Raw genomic sequence first — 6,755 nt, 5'->3', positions numbered from 1 at the left:
ATTCATTTTAAATTTATAAACAAAATAAAATTAATATTAAAGATAAAATATATAATAACTTAGTATATATGAAACATTATTTATAATATATAGTAGCGTTAGTTTATAAAGACATAAAAATATATAAAGTAAAACTTACAGTAAATAATTAGAAAACTAATATTCTAAGGATTAGAGGTAGTCTCATCGTCTGACCCCAACTTTCTCTAGAGGGAAAGGCGGTTAGACCGTTGAAACTACCCTAATATATGGGGGAAAGCATATTATATGTACTTTATCTATTTTATAAATTTACTGTTTGACTATATAAGAAAATATATTTTAATCAAGCTAAAATGTGTGTGTATATATATATATATATATATATATATTTATATATATTTGTATATATATATGTATATATATATATGTATATATATATATATATATATGTATATATATATATATATATATATACATATATATATATACATATATATATATATATATATGTATATATATATATATATGTATATATATATATATATATATATATATATATATATATATATATATATATATATATATATATATATAGGTTTCAACGGTCTAACCGCCTGTAAATGAAAAGTCTAACCTTTCTTTATTTTCCCCATATTAGGGTAGTTAGTTTCAACGGTCTAACCGCCCGTAAATGAAAGTCTAACCTTTCTCTTTTTAATCATTTTTCCAACATCTTATTTTTTTTTACTAACATTATTTTTAGGATCAATTATTTATATTTCCTCAACTTCTTGATTCGGAGCTTGAATTGGATTAGAACTTAATTTAATATAATTTATTCCCTTTATTGCTTAAAAATAAATCCACTCTTTTCTGAAGCAGCTTTAAAATATTTCCTTATTCAAGCTCTAGGGCCAGTACTTTTTATCTATTCAAGTTTCACTTTTTTTTTTCCTCTTGTAGACTTTTATATATTTTTTTTAGCTTTTTTATTAAAGCTGGGGGGTGCGCCATTCCACTTTTGATTTCCACAAGTAATAGAAGGCTTAAAATGACCTCAAATTTTTCTCCTTTCCACAATCCAAAAAACTAGCTCCTATAACATTAATTTCTTATTTAATAACCAACGAAATCTTAATTAAAGTGACAGTTTTTTTCAACTATCTTGTCAGTTCTAATCGGAAGCCTAAGAGGTCTTAATTTAACTCTTTTACGTAAAATTATTGCTTTTTCTTCAATTAACCACTTATCTTGAATACTAATTGCAATTTCAATTAGAGATACTTCTTGACTCTTTTATTTCCTTATTTTCTCCCTTATTCCGTTTTCTATTACTAGAATCTTTCACAAATTACAAACTTTTTCTCTTTCAAGATTAATTCAATCTGACCAAAACAGAACTTTTCATGCACTTATTATTTCCTTATTTTTTTTTTATCCTTAAGAAGTCTTCCACCCATAACAGGATTTATTCCAAAATGAATTATTATTCAAATTATATTAAACTTAAACTTTTTTATCCCTCTTTTTTTCTTCTTCTCTCAGCTTTAATCACTTTGTACTTCTACTTACGGATCATTATTGCCCTAATTTTACTATTTAACCCTATTTTAAATTTTAATATAAAATATAAATCCCTAACCGCTTCTCCTTCTTCTCTATTTTGTAAATCTTCCTTTAACTTTATTGGTCTTTTTTTACCCTTATGTTTTATCCTCATTAAGAATTTTAAGTTATCTAAACTAAGAGCCTTCAAAGCTTTCTAAAAAAGTTCTAACATTTTAAATTCTAATATTACTCTCCATACATAAACATCGATGACTTTTCTCTACAAACCATAAAGATATTGGAACCTTCTATTATATTTTTGGTGCTTGAGCCGGGATAGTAGGTACATCCTTAAAATTAATTATTCGAGCTGAATTAAGACAACCAGGGAGATTAATTGGCAAATTATCAAATTTACAATGTAGCTGTAACAGCCCACGCTTTTGTAATAAATTTCTTTATAGTTATACCTATTCGAATTGGAGGATTCGATAAATGACTAGTACCTCTTATATTAGGAGCACCAGATATAGCCTTTCCCCGTATAAATAATATAAGATTTTGGCTCCTTCCCCCTTATCTCTCTCTTCTATTAACAAGAAGAATATCAGAAAGAGGAGTAGGTACAGGGTGAACTGTTTATCCACCTCTAGCAGCCGCTATTGCTCATGCTGGTGCTTCTGTAGACCTAGGAATTTTTTTTTTCTTCACCTTGCCGGTGTATCTTCAATTTTAGGGGCTGTTGATTTTATAACAACAGTCATCAATATACGATCATACGGAATAACAATAGACCAACTACCCCTTTTCGTTTGAGCTGTATTTATTACTGCTATCCTACTACTTTTATCTCTCCCCGTTCTAGCTGGAGCTATCACTATGTTACTTACAGACCGCAATCTAAATACATCCCTTTTTGACCCTGCTGGGGGAGGAGACCCAGTTCTGTACCAACATTTGTTTTGATTTTTTGGACACCCAGAAGTTTATATTTTATTTTTAACTGTCTTTGGCATAATTTCTCATATTGTTAGTCAAGAATCAGGTAAAAAAGAATCGTTTGGTACTTTAGGCATAATTTATGCCATACTAGCTATTGGAATTTTAGGATTTGTAGTCAGAGCTCATCATATATTTACAGTTGGCATAGACGTTGATACTCGTGCTTATTTTACCTCTGCTACAATAATTATTGCCATCCCTACAGGAATTAAAATCTTTAGATGACTAAGAACTCTTCATGGAACACAAATAAATTATTCTCTATCCCTTCTATGAGCGCTAGGCTTTATTTTTTTATTTACAATCGGAGGATTAACAAGGGTAGTTCTAGCTAACTTTTTTTTTTGCGTCTTGGCCTATTGCGCCGGTAGGATTATTCCCGGTGGATCCTGGATTCCTGATGGGCGGTCCAAGGCTTCTTCCCGGTGGGGCCTGATGGTCGGCCCAGCCCATTCTGGGGCAGGCGAGTGTTTATAGTCTTGCGTTGGCTCATGCTGCCCTCCCGGAGCTAATCTTTAATCCTAGAATCTAAAGTCCGGGTTGATAGGTGGTCTTCTGGACAGCATGTGGGTAGTTTTAAGCCACTCGGCGGCGGCTGAAAGATCCCAGCTTGGTGGCACCGGTCGGGGATTGAACTCGCGTCCTCCTGAACGCGGGCCGTCTCCTCAATTGATATTTTTCTCCATGATACATATTATGTTGTTGCCCATTTCCATTATGTCCTCTCAATAGGAGCTGTATTAAGAATTTTTGCTGGAGTCGCCCACTGATTTTCTTTAATAACAGGATTATCCTTTAACCCCAAATGATTAAAAGTTCATTTCCTAGTAATTTTCATCGGAGTAAATCTAACATTCTTTCCACAGCATTTCTTAGGATTAAACGGAGTACCCCGACGATACACTGACTACCCAGACGCTTATGCAACTTGAAATATTGTATCCTCGCTAGGTTCTATGATTTATTTTGTAGCTGCATTAGGATTCCTATTAATTGTCTTCGAAGCATTTGTATCTAACCGTCCTGCTATTTTTTCTCCCTTTTTACCATCTTCGATTGAATGAAAGCACGCTTATCCCCCTGCAGATCATTCATATATAGAAATTTCCTTAATTACTAACTTCTAAAATGGCAGATAGATGTGTAGGATTTAAGCTCCTTTAAAGAAGAAAATTCTTCTTTTAGAATCAACCTATGGCAACATGAGCATATTTAAATTTTTAAGAGAGCTTCTCCTCTTATAGAACAGTTCATTTTCTTTCACGATCATATTATACTAGTAATTGTGCTAATCGTTACATTTGTTGGTTATATAACAGCAACATTATCTTCCAATTCTCTTATTAATTTATATATACTAGAAAACCAACCTATTGAAGTAATTTGAACATCCATTCCCGCTTTTATTTTAATTTTTATTGCTCTTCCTTCTCTCCGATTATTTTATCTTTTCGATGAAGTAAATAACCCATCAATAACTCTTAAAACAATCGGTCATCAATGATACTGAAGCTATGAATACTCTGACTTCTTACAAGTAGAATTTGATTCATATATAGTCCCGTCTAACGAACTAGAAACCTCAGGATTTCGTTTACTAGATGTGGATAACCTCACTGTTCTTCCCATAAACACCCAAATCCGAGTTTTAGTTACAGCAGCAGATGTTATCCACTCCTGAACCGTTCCATCTTTAGGCATTAAGCTGATGCAATTCCAGGCCGACTTAATCAATCAAGATTCTTAATCCACCGTCCTGGGTTGTTCTACGGGCAACGTTCAGAAATTTGTGGAGCAATTCACAGATTTATACCCATTGTTATTGAAAGAACTTCTATTAACTCATTTTTAAACTGAATTTCTTTATCAATTGAAAACTCACCCCAACACATCCTTAGTTTTTACTAATTTCTGGGTGATACTATTCATTTTACGAATTACTAATTTTATGCCACAAATAGCACCTATTTACTGATTATTTATATTTTTCTTTTTTCTTATAAGACTTCTACTATTTTTTACGCTTAACTACTTTATAAAACCTTTTCCTAAAATTATTTTTTACCATACAACAAGAAACCTTTAATTTCTAAATCTTGAAAATCATAACAAATCTATTCTCAATTTTTTTAACCCTCTTCAAGAATTTTTTACTTATCCATAAATTGAATTTCAACTATCTTAGGATTAATATTTCTTCCTTATATATATTAAGCCTCTCCTTCTCGTTGATCTTTATTTTGAAGAAAAGTCATTTTAACTCTCCATAAAGAATTCAAAGCTCTTTTACAGCCTTCCCATAACGGAGCTTCTATAATATTTGTTGCCTAATTCTTTTTAATAACTTTTTAGGATTATTATCATGCGTATTTACTAGATCTAAACATATAGTAATAACACTATCTTCATCTCTACCACTGTGAATTACTCTAATAACATTTGGATGAATCAAACATACTAAGCATATATTTGTTCATTTAGTCCCACAAGGAGCATCCTTTGCCTTAATACCTTTTATAGTACTCAATGAAACTATTAGAAACGTAATTCGTCCAGGAACCTAAGCAATTCGTCTAGCCGCCAATATAATTGCTGGTCATTTACTTCTAACTTTACTAGGAAATACTGGACCTTCCCTGTCTATTTCTGTTCTCTTCACTTTATTATCTGCTCAAATACTTCTTTTAATTTTAGAATCTGCCGTTGCTATTATCCAATCTTATGTATTTGCTGTTCTAAGAACTCTCAATACTAGAGAATTTAACTAATGACATCATCCCACGGTTTTCACCCTCACCACCTAGTGGACATTAGACCATGACCACTTACCGGCTCTATTAGAGCCATAATATTAACCACTGGCTTAGTAAAAAGATTCCATCAACATAACATAAATCTTCTAATCTTAAGATTTGTTGCCACTTTATTAACTATAATCCAATGATGACGATATATTACCCGTGAAGGTACTTATCAAGGATCTCATACTTCTACCGTTATAAAAGGTCTGCGTTGAGGTATAATCCTGTTTATTGTATCAGAGGTTTTGTTTTCTTTTCTTTCTTTTGAGCCTTTTTTCATAAAAGGTTATCTCCTACTGTAGAAATTGGTATATACTGGCCACCCCTGGGTATTCAACCTTTTAATCCTTTCCAAATTCCTCTCCTAATTACTACAATCCTTCTTTCTTCAGGAGCTACAGTTACATGAGCTCACCACGCAATTTTAGAAGCTAATTATTCTCAAGCCATCCAAAGCTTAGGGTTGACTATTATTCTAGGAATATATTTTACAATACTTCAAGCATTTGAGTATAAAAAAAAAACGTATTCTAACACAATTCATTAATTAAATGTTACAAAAATTGATAAGTGTACATTGAATAGTAGACACTGATAAAGGTAAGTACATGTAAATTGGATATTAGGTCATCATTGTTAAAAATTCAGGGCATGAACTTCCGTTTCTTCGAACTCCTAGAATGCTCAGCGATAGGGATGTCTCTCTTCAAAGTCCAACAGTAATCAGCCATCATGACTGCATCCCAGCGTCCCTGATACCTGGTCTCCATCTCTTTCATGTCCTGATGGAATCTCCCCCCCAGATTCTCAGGAAACTGATCGATATGTGAGATTAAGTAATGCATTTTGATGCTCATGTTGCATCCGAGGTTTCTGAAAGCAGTCAGCAGTTCAGTAGTTCCTGGCCTTCTTTTTGCCAATAAAGTTCTTCACGACAAGAACAAAAGCCTTTCACGCTTCCAGTTCCACTTCGTTTATTGAGTTTTCAAACACTGAATCTCTGATGAGCTGACGGAGTTGAGGACCCTCAAAGATGCCAGCTTTCAATTTCTCCATGGTCAATCCTAGAAAAGTGTGACACAAGAAGTGAAGTAGCCACCATCCTTGTCCAGAGCTTTGGTGAACTGTTTGATCAAGCCGAGCTTGATGTGCAGCCGTGGGAAGAGTATCCTGTCTCTGTCCACCAAAGGGTTGTTTATAACGTTCCTTGCTCTGCAAGGCACCAATTCCTCCCGTACAGGCCAGTCCTTCTTCGTGTAATGCTGAGCTTTGTCCCTACTATCCCACATGCACAGAAAGCACGGCTACTTGGTGAGCCCGGACTGTTTTCCCACCAAAATACAAAAAATACCAGTTAGTAAAATATTGGCGCATGTAAACTCTTCAGAGTTCGTTTATTTAAAGAAATAAGAAAGAATTTCG

General features: G+C 33.2%; 2 pseudogenes; both read left to right on the top strand.

Moving 5' to 3' along the window:
* The first annotated feature begins 1,809 nt into the window (after nt 1–1,809).
* LOC127000166 (cytochrome c oxidase subunit 1-like) lies at nt 1,810–2,496 on the top strand (annotated as a pseudogene).
* Nucleotides 2,497–5,299: 2,803 nt separating this feature from the next.
* On the top strand, nt 5,300–6,152 carry LOC127000165 (cytochrome c oxidase subunit 3-like; annotated as a pseudogene).
* Nucleotides 6,153–6,755: the final 603 nt, after the last annotated feature.

This window comes from Eriocheir sinensis, chromosome 18, assembly GCF_024679095.1.
Source record: "Eriocheir sinensis breed Jianghai 21 chromosome 18, ASM2467909v1, whole genome shotgun sequence".
NCBI classification, from domain to species: Eukaryota; Metazoa; Arthropoda; class Malacostraca; order Decapoda; family Varunidae; genus Eriocheir; species Eriocheir sinensis.
The sequence above is the reverse complement of the archived record's forward strand: the minus strand, read 5'-3'. Positions and strand labels throughout refer to the sequence as shown.